The sequence below is a fragment of the Protopterus annectens genome, chromosome 3.part1 (genome assembly GCF_019279795.1).
Source record: "Protopterus annectens isolate FY-2018-M chromosome 3.part1, PAN1.0, whole genome shotgun sequence".
Taxonomy (NCBI): domain Eukaryota; kingdom Metazoa; phylum Chordata; order Ceratodontiformes; family Protopteridae; genus Protopterus; species Protopterus annectens.
Genome location: NC_056732.1, coordinates 860,732,554 through 860,753,584, shown reverse-complemented (window position 1 = coordinate 860,753,584; position 21,031 = coordinate 860,732,554).

Below are 21,031 nucleotides of genomic sequence, written 5' to 3'. Positions count from 1 at the left end.
GTTTACTGGTCTGTATATCTTTTTTTCTTTCTTTCTTCCTTCCTTCTATCAGGATCATTGCCCCATTAGGCAAAAAGTCAAATTTTCAAAACCAGCTTCATCAGATTAAAATTAAAGTAGAAAAGAAGAAAATCACTCCACTTTCTGCAACATTCAGATTTTGTTTTCATATTGATCATTTCTTCAGTAGCCTTACGTATGTAGATTATATGGTGCCAAGTATATAACAGCTAGGCAATTCCCAAAACTTGAGTGCACCTTCCACCCACGGAAACTCTCAAGCAGCTTGAGCTGAGCTGACTGAAAGCTGTTCAGATCTTTCCTACTGCACAAGAGAGCTGCAGCAATGCTTTCAAGGATCTATGGCTAGCTTGTGCTTTCCTTTGCTGGGCAGATAAGTTCTCTTTTGGGGAAAAACTTCCATTTTTTTATATTTACTGATGTTTTATTACTTTCCTCTTCAGGAAAGTTATTTTAAAGCTAAGAGTGTTGTGTTGAATGGACTGTCTTGAGACTGTAATGTACTTAAATGGAGTACTTATTTTTGCTTTCCATTTAAAAGTAGTGTAAACTAACTGATACCATATTTTATGTGGAGAAATGGTGTTTATTTTATTCATTTTGGGGCTTTGATAGGGTTTGAAAATGCTTTTTGCTTTTTTTGTCAAAAAAGTATGTTGGTGGAGTGGTAGTTTTACCACCATTTTTTGCTTGTCTTCTCCTGGAAAAGGGCATAATTTTGGGCTTATCCATGAAGCAGATTGTTGGTTTCATCATTGGTCTTTCTTTCATGCCACAAAAAGAAAATGTTAGGCAAGCAACCTTCATCACCACAGCAGGATAGCAAGTTATCTCAGATGCAGGTGGATGACTATGTTACATCCATTTGTTGTACCTCAGACCACTCGTCTTTTCCATCTGAACCCTATGGTGTAGCACCTAGAGCCGGTTTGGACCTACAGTTAGCCACAACCTCTGCAGCTGTTGGCGTCTCTTCAGTGAACACGGGAGAGCCACTCTTGTTTGTCCTGGCAGCGAGAGAGAGACAGAGAGAGAGAAAAACAAGAAAAATTCTTCTGTTTTGTTAGAATACTGTACCCACCCCTGGAGAAGATGCTGCTGCTGCCATTAGTAACACAGTTGGCCACATTTTTCCTGTGAAAAAGAAACAGAAAACCAAGCATGCATCTACTCCTCCTCAAATGTCTTTAGATAGGATTAGTTTACTCTGACTAGATCAGGGTTTAATTCAAACTATTGATCCTTTGTGTAGAGTAGTTTCTGGTAATGAAGGAGAGATGCCTCTTTTCTTGAAGTGTTTCAAGATTCTGAATCTGAACAAGAAGATGCAGGGAGAGATTTAGGGTTTTATTCTCTGATTTCTGATTCAGACTCCAGACGAGAACTCAGTTTCTGATTCTCCCCTTTGGGATTTCTCTTTCTCTGAGACTATTGTTAGAATGTCCCAGTGTTTCCAGAAGAAGAGCACTGAGGTTTCTCAGTCCCTCAGAAAATAATATGAGCTGTTATAGAACGATTTTTCCTGAAGCCACTCCCATTCCTCCTGCGCTATCTGCTTTTGAGGATGTGTGTCTTACTCACTGCAATGTTCCTGATAGTCAGATGGCTGTCCCTAAAATGCTAAATAGGAAGAATAAAGTTCCTCAGTCTTTTAAAATGATACAGACTATTCCCAAATCTAGCCTAGCAGCTCTAGCCTTAGTTGACTACATTGCTGCTAAGCACTTAGTTAATTCCATTCCTACTATTTCTAATAAAGATAAGAAAATTATTGATAGTTATGGAAAAATGTGTATATTTCTGCAACTTTTATTTTCAGACTTTTAAATTGTTGGACTTATATGTTAAAGTGTGTTCTGACATATTGTGAAAGTATGAGGAATTGTTTATCCACAGTTTCTTTTTGTGAAGAAAAATATCCTTTAAATAACTTAGTTTCTTCTATTGTACAGATCACTATTCATTGCAGTGTGGGAATGTCTCTATGGATACATGTACTCTTTTAAGGAGGTTTGCTTGGCTGTAATCTCAGAACCTCCCAGATGATATAAATAATAAGATTTTAAATTCTCCCTTGGATAGAGATTTAGCGTTTGGCCCCTCTGCTGCAAAGGTGATCAAAAAGTGTGATGAAAGTGGAAAGGTGATCCAGGGACTCTATTAAGATTTGTCAGCCCTCCTTTTCCAAATTGCCCAAGGGATTTTTTTTTCTCATCCAGTTTTGGTAAAAAACAGAATAAACATTCTCAATAGAATTCAGGTAAATGAATGTTTAAAAAGAAGTGGCAGGGAGATTCCAAAACCAAGTCTCAAAGCTCCCGAAACCAAGGACACTCCAACAAGTTTGAATGACTTTTCAAGAGACCTTTTCAGCCCCTCCCACTTTGAACCCATTTCTTTTCTAGAAAATCTGAATCACTAGTTTTTTTTTCTCTTTGGCAAAAGATCATTTCAGACAAATGGGTTTTGAAAATCATTCATTAGGGTTACAGAAGGTTGTGGGAGGAAATTCCTCTTTTCCAGTAGGTCAGTCCTCATCCTGCAGATCAGACTGTTTTGTTTCCACCTGTTCTTCATCACATGTTGTCCCAAGAAGTGATAGAACCAGTCTCTCCTTCCCAAGTGGGGAAGGGATTTTATTCAAGGATGTTCCTAGCACAAAAGAAAGAAAATGCTTGGAGACCAGTTCTGGATCTTTCTTTCCTAAACCTGCTTGTGATAGTGCCCAAATACAAAATGATGTCACTTCATAACCTATTATCTCTTCTTCCTCATTCAAATTTCTTGGTAATAGGAGACTTAAAAGATGCTTATCATTGCATCTATATTTATCCAGACATCAGGCAATTCTTTAGGTTTTGTTTGTCTAGATCACATTATCAGTTCTCTGCATCACACTTTGGATTATTTATTGCACCAAGTGTTCTCAAAGTATCTAGTTACATTTATAGCTCATTGCAGGCTACAAGGTATCTCCATTTTTCCAAGTTAAATGACTTGCTTATCTTTGCAGTGTCTTTTCTCAAAATGCCAGGAATCTCTCTCTCTATCTCTCTCAGGTGAGAGATCTATTGCACAAGCTGGGATTCCAAGAGAACATGGAAAAGTTGTTCTTGACTCCCTCACACAGGATTGTATTCCTCATATTTCAGCTAGATATCTCAGTTCAAAGAGCTTTTCTTCCATCATAAAAAAATAGATCTTTATTTAGATCTATTTCCAAGGTTTTTCATTCATACTTTGTTCACTGTGAGGAAATGCCTCAGGATTCTGGATATCTTGGCAACTAAGATCTGCATGCCACCATTGGCAAATCTCTACTTGAGAAAGATACAGTGGTATCTAAAATATCTTTGGTCCCAACATCAACACCCACTATCTTTTCAGATCCCAGTACTGGGGTTTGACAGAAGACAAAATTTTTGATGGAGGCAACAGATATCCTTAAATCCATGTCTCCCTTTCTCCCTCCTTGCTACAAAGCAGTCAGTCATCATAGACACTTCAGACTTTTCTTGGGAGCACCCAGGACTTCTTCATGTGGTTACAGGCAATGTCATAGTCATGTGATACATCAACAAGCAAGAGGCAACCAGCTCATACCCCTTTTCAAACTAGCCATGTTAGTTTGGAATAGAGCTTCCCAGCACAATCTCACTCTAAAGGCAACCTACATTATGTTAGAGCAAAATTATGCAGCAGACAAACTGAGCAGGACAAGGGTAGACCCTCACCAATGGAAAGTAGATAATTGGGCCTTTCAAGATTTGAGATATGTGTAGGGAGTACAAGTAGAATTCTTTGCCTTCTCTCTGAATAATCAACTGGCAAGGTTCTGCTCCAGAACTCCATATAAGAAAGCCTGGAAGACAGATTGGTTTTCTTTTATTTGAACATGAATGTTTTTGTATGCCTTTCCACCCTTTCCTAATATCCAGGGTACTTCTGAAGATTCAGAAAGAATCCCACAAGATCATTTTAGTGACTGCCTTCTGGCCCAGCAACCTTGGTTCTCCCTTCTTTTGGAAATGGCCAGAGGCAATTATCACACGTTTCCTCACAGAATGGATCTACCCACATAACCACAGGGTTTTTTTGATACATCCAGACATTGATCATCTTCAGCTGACTGCCTGGATGATAAGGCTTTAATTCCTTTAGGCACCTGTTTTCTGAGGATATGTAGCAGGTGCTAATGGATGTAAAAAAGCCTGATATTATAAAATCATGTATTAGCAAATGCAAAAGGTTTTCATGTTGATGTCAACAACATAAGCAGCATCCATTCACAGCTAGCTATTCTCTGGTTTTTAAATATTTATGTGAGTTATTATCCTATGGCCTTTCTTATTCTTCTGTCAGGATTCATGTATTGGCCATTTCAGTTTCTCTGCACATGGATCCTCCTCTTTCTAGGTAGTCTCATGGCAACATGTTATTGAACATGGTTTTGCATGCGAGGCCTACAAGTAAACTGGTAGTTAATCCTTGGGATCTAAATTTTGTGTTAGAAAAGCTAACACTTGCTCCACCTGGACCAGTTATTCTGGCTGACTTGAGATTCATAACATGGAAATTAATTTCACTGATTGCTCTGACTTCTGTAAGAAGAGTATCTGAGTTGCAAGCTGTTATGGTGAGTCAAACCCTACCTATTTTTCCATAGGGACAGGGTTTATTTGAGAATTAATTCTTCTTTTATGCTTACATTGGTATCGGTGTTCACTTTAAGCTAAGCTATCGATCTCCTTGTTTTCTTTCCTGAACCTAAAAATGAGTGTGAAATGATACAACATACCTTGGATGTCCACAGACAACTCAGGTACCATCTCGACAGAACTAAATTTTTTCAGATCTTTGGATCACTTGTTTGTTTCTTGTAATCATAAGAGTGGACAACCTGTGTCAAAAAAGACTATTTCCAAATGGTTGTCTAAGTCTATAATCATTTGTTATACTCACCATGAGCTTGAGTCTTTCTTTAGGCTTAGATCAAACTGTGCCAGAAATATTCTACAGAGGCTTCTGGACCCTTCTCCTTCCTCTTCTCAAATATAGCTATCTATGGTAATCCACCCATATAGCTAAATCTATTGCAGCAGTGATCAATGTGAAAAACATAGTACAGTTGTGTAAGTTGAGCTTACCATAACAGTAGATGTTCAAATGATCACTGCTGCAGTAGCTGTTCCCTTCATCCATTCCATTCTTCCTGGTGATTTTTTTTTATGCTAGGGTGTGGGCATTTATTTTTTTGTTATTCCTTGCATTTCCTTTTAGGGCTCAGTCTCCCTCTCTCCTTGTTGTCAAGTAATCTCTGAAGGGCTTTGTACCCAACTTTGTCTTTTAGTTAGGTCAGCTCAGCTCAAGTTGCTTGAAAGTTTTGGTATGTAGAAGGTGCACTGAAGCTTTGTAAGCTGGACAGCTGTTTTATCTTTGGCAGGATATAGCCCATATAGCTAAGGCTATGGCTGCTAGATTGAAATAGAAATGATTCCAATAGATTTTCCCCTTGGAAATAGAAATGGTTCCAACAGAATTTCCCCTTGTTGTTCAGTAAGATAGTAAAACATGTCCAAAATAAGTTGAGGTAATACTTATGCTCATTTATTGTGTACACACACACACACACACACACATATATATATATATATATATATATATATATATATATATATATATATATATATATATATATAGGTTCACAGAAAATACTACTCAGTAAGTCTGCAGACTATTACCCATCTAGCCAATACCCACGTAGTGATCAAAGTTGAGTTTTGTAACCTTTACTTTGTGTATGTAAGGTAAACATATTATCCATTAAGCCACCCCTAACTGTGTGCACGCGAGCTCTCTCTCTCTCTCTCTCTATATATATATATATATATATATATATATATATATATATATATATATATATATATATATATATATATATATATATATATATATATATATATATATATATGATTTATTTTGGAACAGTAAAGTTTAAAAAAAGCCCTGTCAGTCTTGATTTAACAATTGCAGTGCCTCATTATATTAATATGGTCATTATAAATAATCAGGAGATTCCAAATGAAAATGTGATTTCTATAGTTGCAAAATATAGAGGAAAAAGGCAGTTTTAGAACTGTGCAAGCAGTTTACAACAGCTTCTGCAGGAAAACTACAGAAGGCAGTATTAGTTCAGGCTACAGATCTTGACTGCATCTGGTAATTTAAAGAAGATTTTCAATGGTTAAGAAACATCGCTAATGTTTAGCAAACCTAATTCTGTTATGGTGGTTCTGTTAGAAGTAGAATACAATGAAAATGATACCATAGACTTAAAGAGCAAGAGACAAATGCATGGTGTCTTCCTGAAACCGATCATTCTGCCCACTTCAAAGCAATAAGCACTGTGCTCAGCAAGAAGTTATCTTAAAATACTTAACTCATTGGAAATGGTCCACTTGTTCCCCCCGCTGAATACTGCCACTGATTTGAAACTCAGCAATGTTGAAACAAAGGCATGTTTGAGGATTCTAAGTATAAAACTAAATAAAACAAAACCGGAGTTGTGGTCAACAAACTATCCTAGACCTTGTTCTTATGGATAAGGATTCAATAATTATTTTTATGTTTACAGATCATATGCAGCACACATCACCTGCAACATATGAAAATGTGTTCTTTGGCAGTGCAAGAAATACAGTCCTTCAAAGCATTTGGTAAATATGACTGTATTTTAAAATGTTAACAATTAACTAAACAGTATAAAATAAATATCAAACAAGCTACATCATTTGATACATAAATAAGAAAATTCTGTGTCGTATTTATTTGATGCTAGTTGATTTAATATGCTTGAGAAGGTTATCTGCTCAACCTATTAAACTACTCACTCTAACAAAACTAAAACTTAATGGCAGTAAACACATCAACATCATAGGCTGCTACATCCCTTCAGGCAACAATATCCCCGTTAAAGAAAAACTCCTAGAATGGATATCCAACTCCCTCCCCCAGGAAAGCATAGTATTAGGAGACCTTAATACTGACTGGTAAAACTGTTCCAGTCATAACCCACTCTTCCATATTAACCTACATTGCCTAACCCAACTCATCACTTCCCCCACAAGAACAGACAAGAGAACCAAACACCAATCCATTCTAGACTGGATACTTGTATCCCACCCATCACTGATATCCCTAGCAGGGTGTCTACCAGACACTGAGTGACCATCAAGTCACATTCTTACTCAGATCAAAATTACCACAACTGACCCAAATATCTACACGCCTAATTAGAAACAAAAAACACTTTAACTGCTCCAGCTTTATAAACAACCTAAAAAATGTGCAACTGGACTCCCCTAAAAAACCTACCTCTTGATGAAGCTGTACTATATTTCAATACTACCTTCTTAAACACCCTTAACCATCACGCCCCCTCCAGAACAACAAGAATTAAAACTAAATATGCCCCCTGGTTAACACCAGACACAAAATCCCTCATCAAAAAAAGAAATAAGGCCTGGAACAACTACCTCAACAGTAAATCCCAATTGAACAAACCAGTATATGTTGAACTGCATAACAAAGCCGAAAAACTCACCAAAACAGACAAAACATCTTACCATCAAAAGTTACAGTATAAGTACAGAAACAACCCACAACAATTTTGGGCATCAGTTAACTCTATTCTACAACCAGGTAAAACAACTACCCCTACCCCAAAAATAGATAACAATCAAGAAGACATCCCCACTCAATGTAATAAATACTTTACAGAAACTATCCAGACCTTTGCAAACAACCATCCCTATGATAACATCCACCCCTGCAAACCCCCCCAACTAACAATTGCTCCAAGTTCAGCTTCCACCCAGAACCAACCAAATCCATTTAAAAACTACTCCGCAAGCTCAAACCAATGTCTCTAGCCGCAGATAAATTACCCACTGAATACCTCCACCTGGCTGTAGAAGCCATATGATATCCTGTCTCCATCCTAATTAACGGATCCATCTCCAAGTGTATAGTACCCAAGCTATGGAAAATATCACATATCATCCCTCTACATAAAAGGGGAACCTCCCTGGAACTCAATAACTACCACCCTATAACCATACTACCCCCTTTATCTAAAATTTTAGAGAGGGTAATAGACAAGCAACTAATGAAATATCTCCTAGAAAATAATCTAATAGCAACACAACAACATGGCTTTAGACCCTTCCATAGCATCACCACCGCACTAACAGAATTCACCAACAATACTCACAAAAACAACGGACTCCTTGTATCTGCCACCTTTCTTGACTTGTCCAAAGCATTCGATATGGTTAACCACAATAAACTCCTTTTTTCACTAGCAACTCTAAACCTTACCACCCCTGCCATCTCCTGGTTCAAAAACTACTTAGAGGGAAGGAAACAAGCTGTTATGTGGCAAAACCAACTCTCCCCCTCCCTACCAGTCTCCCTAGGAGTACCCCAAGGTTCCATCCTGGGGCCATTTCTTTTTACCCACTTCACCAATCAGCTCCCAAACAGTATTCCTAAAGCCTCGATAGTGCAATATGCAGATGATACCACCATAATATGGTCAGCCAAATCAATTGACATCCTTCACTCCCTAACACAAGAATGCTTTTCTCTAGCAGAAGCTTGGATTACAAACAAAAGGCTCATTCTGAACCCATGTAAAACAAAGTTAGTACTGTTTAGCTCCCACAGAGCCACATCTCCCACTGATTCTTTCTTCATCTCCTCCTTTAACAAGACCACAATCACCCCCACAAATCACACCAAACTCTTAGGGGTTGAAATAGATAATCACCATAGATTTGACCTACATATTTCTATAACCATAAAAAAGTACATAAAAAACTTGGCCTACTGTATCGCAATGAAAAATTCCTCACTGACCACTCCAAAACTATAATAGCGAGGACTCACCTACTATCCACCCTACTTTATGCCTCCCCTGTGCTTACAAATCTCTGCAAATCTGACCTAAACAAACTTGATAGTTGTCATAATAAGATAGCCAAATTTGCTACAACCTCTCCCATCAGAACACATCACTGTAAATGCCTAAAAAAACTCAATTGGCTAGAACTACCACTACTACTTCAACTCAATCAACTATCACTAGCTCACAAAATAATACATAACTCTGATAACACTCCCAGCCCTACAAAATCTTTTGCAACCCTGTACTACCGCCAGACCCTTGAGGTCTAGCACACAAAACCTCCTCAAAGTAACCAAATATAACAATGAAGCAGGTAAGTCTGTCTACAGCTACTGTATAGCAAAAACCTGGAACTCCCTTCCTGCCCACATAACTGACAATAAATCCCCATCGCAGTTTAAGAAACTTGTTAAAACTCAGTTTTTGAATAATCGACTGTGCTCCTGTACCCCCCCCCCGACTAATGTCTCATTAGAAGACTTCACCTAACTTAAGTAACTCTGCTAAGCCAAACAATCATAGTACTGTACCCACTTAGGACTGTTAATCTACTGCTCATCCCATTTCTCCAGGAGTTAGGGAAAACTACCCCAACAATGTTGTTCTTTCCATAAGCAACTAAAACCAGGAGAAGACATATTGTAAATCAATTTGTTATCCTTGTCAACCAAAACCAGGTGAAGACATATAGTATTTTTATTTATTTTATTTTACATTTGTTAACCGGGCTAGTCCATCTGGATATATTTCCATTTTCAGTGGAGGTCCGGGGAGAAAAGCTCCAATAGTAAACAAGCAAAATAGTTGTACACAAATATGTCATGCAGTATTATACAAAAAAAAAGATGTTAAAATAATTAAATACAGTGTATTAATGAGAGAACAAAACATTTGTTACCTCTAATCTAAAAGGATAGGGTAAGTGACTTTACAGTATAGAGTCAGAGGTAGTATACAGAACATTCCAATTAACATTCAGGACATAAGTTAATTAATTATCTAGTGATAGTTACTAAACAGTATTGCTTGGTGAAAGGAGGCAATATAGACGAAGCGGTAGAGAAATTAAAGAATTACTCAGGGTTGCAACAGGGGCATAATCAGTGTTTGTTATCCTTCTCAACTATAGCGAGCATCATCTGCTCTCTTGGAGCCTTATTCTACGTCTCTCTGCTTTTACACTGATAGTAAATCTATCACAGGAATCCTAAACTTAGGAATATCTTCTAAAATTTAATATTATATTGTAGAGAACGGATGTATCCTATCTGTTAGTTAATATGTATACCAAAGTCTCGTCTATGGAAATTGTATGTCAAAAGTCTGTCCTATAAACTATGTTTTGTAAAAAACTTGTTCTCTTGGAGCTTTCCTCACCGGGCCTCCACTGAAAATGGACTTGTAATCCAGTTGGACTCTCCCATTCAACAAATGTAAAATAAAATAAAATAAATAAAATAAAATTGTATGTGGGATCTTACAAGGCAAACTGTGATAGCTTTATACCTTGGTTATTTTATAGAGACAATCTGTTAAATCATTGGCAAATGTATACAATTTCTTTTTTATGACTTATTAAATGTCTCCCTACATCAGCACTTTTCCTGTTTACATAAGAAGCTATGGATTATTTTCTTATATAGCAGAACATTATTGTAAAAAATAGTAGAAAAATACAGCTCCTTACATTCTCCCTAGTGCTAGTTATTTAAGCATTGTATAATAGCAATAGAACATACTTGTGTTGACCAATTTGGAGACTTACAGCTGTCTGGCTTTTGGTCACTTTTATTTTGACCTCATAAGAAGGTAACATTTCCTCTGTGGATCATTAGAAGTAAGTAAGTAAGTAAGTAATCACAGAAAAAAAAACACTTTGATCCTAACTTATCTGGTAAACAAATGATCTAACACTCATGCATACAAATCAAAATCACCACCTCTTGCATCCACCATGTGAGGAGGCAAGTGCTCTACACCCACTAAGTTAATAAATTATCTCCTTGGTCACTTTTCTCACATCTCAAAGAAACTAAATCCCTGGCACTAAAGCTAAAGTCATCAGGATCTAAATGTAAGTTCAATAATTTCCACTAAACTTTTCTCAGACTTGCAGCAGAGAAAATAGCCAGATCCCTCATACATATTTTTAACCAAACTGGCACAACTTCATCCTTTTAAAACATAAACTAAAATAGAATACCAGGCCGATCACCAAGATGGCTATCACATACTGAACTTTAGCAAATCAGAGATATGCATTTTAAAGTTGTAATGCTTCATCAGATCTAAAACAAATTAAATCAACATTTTGTTGAAAAATTAAAAAAACACCAATCACCTCAAGAACAAAAAAAAAAAAACACCCATCAATACCAACAAATCAAAAAATCTCAATTATCATAAAAACTTTTCACATATTTACATTCATATCATAGGCTGTTATAAAAATAAACAACCAACTGAATAATTTTAAGTATGCATTATGATAAAGAAGTCATGTAAAGTCCACAAATGAGCTTCACTTGTTTCAACAGACTCATCTTTTATGATCAGACCTAATGACAAAAAAGCTGGTGAACAGTCAATAGTTCATTGATTACTGTATAAACAGAGCATCCAGCCAAACGATTGTAACATATTCTTCAATGGGATGTTCCTGGGTTCTATATTAGATAATCAAACTTTCAAAAGTTTGACTGTCATATGGTCGACACCATATAATCGAACTTTTAAAAGTTCGAACATCTAATAAAAACAAATAAACTACACAAATAACCTACCTGAACGTTTTAAGCAGGGGGGCAAGCCCCCCAACACCCCCACACCTCCTGCTTTTTAAATATACCAACTCTGAGATTGCACTACAGTGCAGAAAAGGGAAATCTTCCCATTCCGTGCTGTACGGAGATCTCTGTTAAAACAACAGAACTTTCAAAAATTCGATCATATGGTATCGTCCATATGACACTCAAACTTTTGAACGTTCAATTATCTAATATAGACCCATATCCCTGAATAGAAAATCAACCAATCATCTTCACTTTCAGGCAATAATGTTAATACCCTGTGGATCAGCTTCACAGATATGTATGAACTGGCAGAAAGTCATCCATTCACTGGTTAAAACAGTAATGGAACATTCAACCAAATCACTGCTAGGTGTTTTCCAACAGAATACTCTAAAATAGGAATTCTACCAGTCATCATTATGTGCAGAAAAACGGGCAATCAGAAAAGTTATAGCAGCCAGTTATCAATTAGAATAAAAATAAAACAGATCATTATATTCTCAAATGGAATGCAAATGAAAACTTAACCAACCAATCATTTTCACATTCAGAGATATGTAAAAATATATATTAGTGAAAGAGTCTCCATCCTTTCAAGGCAGGTTTAAGGGAAACATTGCTGTTCAACTTCACTGTCTTATCCGATTATCCGATTGCAAAGTTGTGATCCAATTTATCTCCACTGTATCAGTTTTATTCATAAAATCGTCACCATGTAAAGTTTTATAAACCACTTGTAAAACCAAAAAACTAAAGCTATGATCTTTATTAGATGATACATGTTTCGCCAGTGCACTGCTCAGCTCTCCTCTCCTAATGTCACCAGTATGTTGCAGAATACACTCTTTAAGCATTCTATTTGTCTTTCTGACATAGAAGCATATGCATTTATTGCATAGACCAATGTAAACAACATCCTTGGTTCTACAATCTGCATACAGATGAGGCCAACAGCTACACCAATATTGTTCTAGCTAAATGTGAAGAAACTTATGTCCTAAATGAGAATTTCTTTCAGTGATATATCATCTACTATAAATGCTTTATGGATGATATCTTCCTTTTATGGAAAGGTACTATAGAACAACTTAATGAATTCATTGTACATTTGGAAAGCGCTACTTTGTTTCTTGTTCACAATGAATGAATCTCTTCATATCATGGACTTTCAGATATATGGCTCTGCTTTAAAGATGATGGCTCTATTGAGATACAATTGTATTGCAAAGATTGTTGGAAGAATAATTTATTATATCGGATGAACATGCATTCTGGTTTTGTCTTTAAGAATGTACTTAAAGGGCATTTCCTATGGACTTCATGTTTAAATATGCAAGACAAAGAATTCCTTGATGCTACTTCTAGTTTAGAGAAGAAATTTCAGATGGGAGGCTACAAAAAAGATATAATTACCAGCACATCTGATGAAGTCAAGAATCTTAGATGATGAAGGGATGACCTTATTTTTCCAAGAAAAATGTTATAGTACATAGGACTGTGAGTGATAATAATTTATATGTCAGACCAACATTTACTTATTAGATGGACATCAAATAGAGAAACTGGATGATCCATACTTCTGACAAAAGCAACAGACAGCTAATTTGTGGGCAACCCCATCTTTGTTTCAGGAGCAATGTTTCTGTCAGAAGAGAATTATGCTATTGCTCCAGTTCTCCACGTCTTATGCAATTTGAATGCATTGGGACTTATGCATGCCATTTATGCAAGGCATGCAGATTTACACACAATGAACCTTTTTTTGTATATCCTATATCCAAAAGGAAACTCATGCCTCATATCTATGCAGATTGTAGAACCAAGGATGTTGTTTACATTGCTGTCTGCATTAAATGCACAAGCTTTATATGTTGGAAAGATAAATAGTATGCTTAAGGAGTATATTCTGCAACATGTTGGTGTCATTAGGAATGGACAGAAATGCACTGGCAAAACATGTATCATCTAATAAAGATTATAACTTTAGTTTTTCGGTTCTACAAGTGGCACTTTTGTGAATAAAACAGAGACAACAGAGAGGAACTGGACTGAAACGTTGCAACTGGATAAGATGCTGGTGTTAAACGGCAATGTTCCCCTTAAACCTGCCTTGAAAGGACAAATACTCTTTTGCTTATATATATATATATATATATATATATATATATATATATATATATAATTATATATGGTTCTCCTTCAAAACATCTAAAACCCATAACACTAAAATTACAACATTGAAATCATAACATCTAAAACCCATAACATTCAATTTCATAACATCTAAAATGTGCATTAAACCATTGAACACTGCAAATCACATGAAAATTAACTTTCCCTCCACATATAACAACACCAAACTAACAAACACACTTTTTACTATGCTTCTGCAGGGGTGGCAAGCCACCCTACACCCCCATGTGGGGGGTTCTGCCCCTCCTCCAGTAAATTAAATATACCAACTCTGAGATTGCACTACAGTGGGAAAAAGTTAGTTTCCTAACCCCACTGAATCACAATCACCATAAAGAATGTACACAGAATGTCTAAATCACTTACCTGTATGGCCAAAATACACATAGAGTGGCAAAAGAAACAGTATATTAATAGTATAAGTTCCTACACTATATAAATAATAACTATAGAAATAAAAACTACAACATATCATAGTGATACCACAAGATTAACAGATCAAACTATAACATTTACACATTTGATGATACACTATTATATATTATGAACTTTAGATGTTATGAAATTCGAAGTTATGGGTTTTAGATGTTAAGGATTTTAGATGTTATGGTCTCGATGTTTTGATTTTAGATGTTATGAGTTTTAGATGTTTTGAAGAGAAACTATATATATATATATATATATATATATATATATATATGAGAGCCCTTCAATTATTCACACTTTCAAATGTTCGAAACTCATATGGCCGATACCATATGAGCAAATGTTTGAAAGGCTGACAAATGATAGCGGAGATCCCACAACAGTGCGGGACTGGGAGATTCCCCTTTCCTGCACTGTAGTGTGATCTCGAAGTGAGAATATTTAAGTAGAAGGGGGTGTGGGGGATGCTGGGGGGCTTGCCCCCCTGCATAATACAGTTTTACTGTGTTTACAAGTAGGTAAATGGTGCCATTTCAGGATGTCATTCTTTCGGAATGTCGATCATATGGTGTCGGCCATATGAAAGTCGGCATTCTGAATGGTCGACATTCTGAAGTAGACCCGTGTATATATATATATATATATATATATATATATATATATATATATATATACATATGTGTATGTTTATACTTTACATATCTCTGACTGAATGTAAACATGATTGGTTGGCTATGTTTTCATTTGCATTCCATTTGAGAATATAATAGACTGGTGTTTTTATTTTTATTTTAATTGATAACTCACTGCTATAACTTTTCTGATCGCCCGTTTCTCTGCATGTGAAATGATTGGTAGACTTCCTGTTTTAGAGCATTCTATTGGAGAACATATTGCAGTGATTTGGTTGGATGTTCAATTTCTATTTTAACCAATGAACAGATTACTGTCTGACAGCTCATACATATCTGTGAAGCTGATATGTGGGGTTATCTGTATAAGCATTATCACCTGAATGAAAAGATGATTGGTCGATTTTCACTTCAGGAACATCCCATTGGAGAATATGTTACAATGGTTTGGTTGGATGTTCTATTTTTACTGTGACCAATGAACTGATGACTGTTTGCCAGCTTTTTTGTCTGATCGAAAAAGACGGGTCAGTTCAAATAAGTAAAGCTCATTCATGGACTTGTTTGCAGGAGTTCTTTATCATAATGAATACTTAAAATGATTTAATTTGGTTGTTTTTAAACAGCCTATGATATGAATGTGATTATGTGAAGAGTCTAAATGATAACTGAGAGTTTTTGATTTGACAGTATTGATGGGCGCTTTTTCTGTTCTTGAGTTGATTGGTGGGTTTTAGTTTTTTAATGAAATGTTCTTTTAATTGATTTTAGATCTGGTGAAGCATTGCAACACTAAAGCTCTTATAGCTGTTTAATCAAAATTCAGTATATGATAGCCATCATTGTGGCTGGCCTGATATTTTATTTTATGTGGTGGTTGGCCTGATACTTTAATTTAGTTTATCTTTTTATGTTCAGTACCAACCTTTGGTTGCTGCAGTTCTGCTTTTAGTTTGTTTGTTTTTTTTTGGCACTTTTTAAACATGATAGCAATCCCACTCCAAAAAGTCAACTCCTCTACTGACCATAAGAACTGCAGATATACATCAAATGTTTGACCAATTACAAAAATCTTTGAAATATCATTATACAAACAATTATTTAAATGCACACTATTGTCATCTTTGCAATGAACAGCATGATTTTTCCTAACTCATTCAGTACGCTTACAGCTCTTTTCAGAGCTACTGACGCCATTTAAAAAGACATAAATGATAGATCCGTTTCTGCTGATTAATTTGTTGATATTACCAGGGCTTCCAAAACTATTAATCATAAGTTTCTACTTAAAAAGTATAAAAACTATGGGGGGGTTAATAAAGCTTACTTGGATTTATTTGCCATGTAGGCATAATAGCATGGTGCTTACATGGAAGTAAGCAGATGTGCGATCCAGTAAAGGATGATGAGGATTGTGAACGAGCATGTGAACACAGAACTGTCTGTGACATGTAAATCACCTCATAAGCAATTGAAATGCATTTAAATGAGGCAGGTAGAGTGATCCAGCAAGCAGAAAGGCAGTCATGCAGACCCTGTCTTGGTGTCCATAATGTACATGGAAAAATTCCTTATACAGGAAGATAAAATGACTCAATGGGCTGTAAAAGTGGAGTTACAGTGGCAGAAATAATATAGAGGATTTGTTTTAATACCATGGGTATGCTTGCATGCCACAGTGTGTGCAAACATGCCATTATGGAAAATAAATACTGTAAAAAACAGAAGTTGTGAGTATGTAACAGTAATGCATTACAGGACCCTGTGTGGGGTATGTACAATGTAGGACTTCTGTGGTTGCTAACAAGGCAGGGCCTGAATCTGTGTAGTTACCAGGTACTCTGCACAGATCTGTATGCAAATGAGCTTTGGTTACTGGATAGCAGAAATGAGTATCTGTGTCTCAGATCCCATCTGTGAAGGGACAGAACAGTATTGGTGTCCAAAGAAGAAATAGCTGACATCAAAAGGGGGTGTGTCCTCAAACCTTTAAGCACACTGAAGCTCAGTGGCACCTGTTTGTACAGCGTGCTGCTCTTCTCAGCAGGTGGATGTGTCTGGTAAATGCTAAGCTTTGTATACCTTAGAGCACATGTTTCAGTGGGTTTGAGTGTGTTTGAGCATATCTGTGTAACAGGCAGTTGTACTGAGCGTGCCTTCCATGGGGGCATGTCTGCTCACAACTAAGACTTGTTTACCTCTGTGGTGTGAGTTTGCATGGTGCGCCTATAGTGCTCAGCTAAGAAAGGCTGTCAAAAAAAATTTGGCTAAGAAAGCCAATGAGGTATTAATTACTGATGAGTGCTATTACACTTAAAATAGGAACATTAAACCCCTTAATGATGTACTTGGCAGATGGAATTCATCAGAGTTAGTCAATCACATAGAGTACACCTACAGCAGAATACTATAAAGTATGCATACACCCTACAATCTTTTTCCCCATACTCGGCACTATTGGAGTACAGACTTGGGAATTTTAACCTAGAGAATGCTAGGGCCTGCTGCAGGTCTGCTACATATGTATCTGCTAGATGCTGAGGCCAATGTAGCTGCTGCTGACGTAGACCATAGGCCTAGGCTGAGAAGGAGAAGAGAGCTTAGGTCCATGTTAACCTACCAGGAGCTACATGAGCTGGAGACTGTAGAGCACTACAGGATGGGCAGGGACATACTACAACAAATCTGTGAGCTCTGCCACCATCAACTCAGACCCAGAGCCAACAGTGGGGAACCCATCCCAGTAGAACAAAGGTATGTGCAGCCCTTAGGATACTGGCTACAAGTACTTTTCAAACACGAACTGGGGACATGATGAGGTTCTCACAGGCATCTGCTTCCAGGGGACTCCACCAGTTCCTGGATGCCATGCTACCACATACCAATGAGCACATTTATCTTCCCCACACCCCTGGAGGGAGGGCCAGCAGTATGTGACTCTTCTACCATGTAGCACACTACCCTTAAGTACTGGTTGCCATAGATTGCACTCATGTACACATCAAGGCACCACCTGGTGAAGAGGGTAGAATCTATGTCAACTACAAGGGGTACCACTCCATCAACTGCCAGGTCATGTACAATGCCCAAGTCATTATCATAAATGTGTGTGCTGGCAGCCCTGGTAGTTATTATGACTCCCATATCTGGCACACATCACAGCTGTATTAGATGTTTGCTAGGGGGGACATCCCACATGTCCATTTACTTGAGGATGCTGGTTATGCACTGGAAACATGGATGATGACACCCATCAGAAATGCACACAAACCCATGTAAGAACACCATAATGAGGCACACACACACACACACACACACACACACACACACACACACACACACACACACACACACACACACACACACACACACACACACACACACACACACACACACACACACACACACACACAAACCAGAAACATCACATAGCATGTGTTTGGGCTGTTGAAGTCACGGTTTGGGTGCTTCAGTATATCTGGTGGAGCCTTGCAGTACTCTCCAGCCACATGTGCTCAGATGTTCACAGCATGTGCAATGCTACACAATATGATCCTGTGGAAACAGCTGCAGCAGGATCAGGAAAGGAAAGGGATACACATACACAACCCCCAACCATTGCCTAGTTCACCACTGCTGCACCCACAGGGGGACTTGGAGGAGGAACTTCCTGAGGATGTCCCTGTAGGCAGATGTAGGAATGACCAATATCACCTTGCCTTGGCCAAGAGACAATGCATAGCACATGCACTGACAAACTAGGGCCCTAGGGACTGATACTGTACTCCAACTTGCATGCATACCAGTAAACATGATGCCAGCCAGGCAACACAACCTCTACCTCACCATGTATTGGCTGTGGACTGCCTGCATCAGACAGAGGCAGCCCCAAACTACAGGTCTGCCAAATGCTGCATTTGCAAGGTAAGTCACTCTCCTGTACACTACTTATAATGGGTACTATAATATGGTAGCATATGTATGGACCTGCCACATATATGCAAAGGAATATATTGGGCTATGTATAGTGTGCTGTTGGAGTACTTGCAGAGATCTATACTGGGATACTTGTACAGATCTAACAGACACTTAAACCTCAGCACAAAAATAAGTAGGACATGCTGGAGGGACAGATTCATTTCCCAGAGGCTCCCCTCACTCTGGAATAGAATCCCAATTCATGTTAGACATAGCCCCTCGCTGACCCTCTTCAAGTGAAATCTGGACTCGTGGATGGGAAATCGCAAATTCACCCCTGGGATCTCTTCTGCATCCCTGCTAGACAGAGGCACAGTAAACTAATCTTAAAGGGTACCTTCTGTGACCTACTTTACAGAGGCACAGTAGGCTAATCTAATAGGGAGGAGGAAGCCAAATACACTCTGGCTAGGCTTATAAATGCCCTGGGGCAGATAGCCTAGTATCTACCTATGAACCTATGAACACTTGGGACAACAGGTACTCTGGTCACTAGTATGTGCCCCATATTAGCCACTAGGCCACATGGCTGGAAACACCATGACAGTAGTCAATGGAGATACCAAACAGTGGGATCACAGGACAGTCGCATAACTGTCTATGCCAGCAGAACATAGGCTGGTCGTCCCTCAACTCAAACATATCAGTGTTGCCATACAATTGCTGTAACAGTAAGTCTGCAATGTATACCAGCAGACCAGCAAATTTCCCTATCTTATTGATAGTGTGAGGGAGGAATCCTCTCTGTCTGGCAGCCAGTGTGGCTCAGTGGGCCAGAGACAGTAGCATGTGTGATGGTGCTGATTGTTCAAATCTGGCAGGATCCAGCATCTTTTGCATGTGAGCTACACATATGGTGGTAGTCCCACAGACTGTCAGAACCCCTCAATCTGCTACTACAAGAAAGCTGGACAAAGGCAGCGTAACTGGGAGCACAAACAGCCATACCTACAGACAAACAGTATACACACTCTGAGTAACCTAGCAGGTGGCTAGTTTAACAACAGGCTGCTACAGGTCACATTAGCTGCAACATGTAAAGGCCATCAGTTAAATGTGTCAGTAGATACAACAAGCCAGTGACTTATGTACAGTATAGCATTGGGAAACCATAAATGTATGAGGAACACAAACACAGCAGAGATATGGAGTGAAATGCTGGACATTCTGCAAAAACATGTGCAGGGAGAGGTATGCAGACTGTCACCCTGTGTGTGGTGTTTCACTATGTACCCCAGTCACATCATACCTCTCAACCTCTGACAGCAGGAAATCTGTTGAAATACAATGAATTAAAGTAGGACCAAGGACCACAACTTGAGACATGTTTTACATACTTGCTCCTACAAGCATAGACTATGGATAGAATAACATGTACTGCATTCACATGACTCACCTGCTGTGCATGGAGTCTGCAAATGAAATATCTGTCAGTACCACTTTACTTCAATCTTGATGAATTTGCCACTAATTTGCCAGAAAACAACAATGTTGTAGGAAACTTGGCAAAAATATGCGGCAAGAGTCTTGACAGTCTGTGAAGCTGGCTACAGTTCTGATGTTTGAGTCACATTTTGAGGTCAGCAAACAGCTGGGGAATGCCTTGGACAATATCAGGCAACTGCAGTACTGTGGCAGCAGGTGCAGCAGCCAATGGTCTGCAGAACACAATAATCCAGAACTGGAGAACAGATAGCTCTGACCTGGAGTCACCTTGTAAGTAGTGGCAATCACACTGGGCATGCTCCTACACTTGGCTAACTTAATCCCAAGTCTGTTGCCTCTACTTCCCAAAGACCTGCTATGTAGAAATATGTCTGTACATACATACAGCTACATATACATATCTGTCTTCCCTATTCTCCTCATGCTTGATTACTGTTTCTGTCAGTAAGTGGCACATATATATCTGATAACTAGATGTATATATAGCTATATATAAAGTAGAAACATACATAGACTACCCAAATACTTTACAGAACACATTTACATTACTGACACAAGCAAATACATTTAAGGAG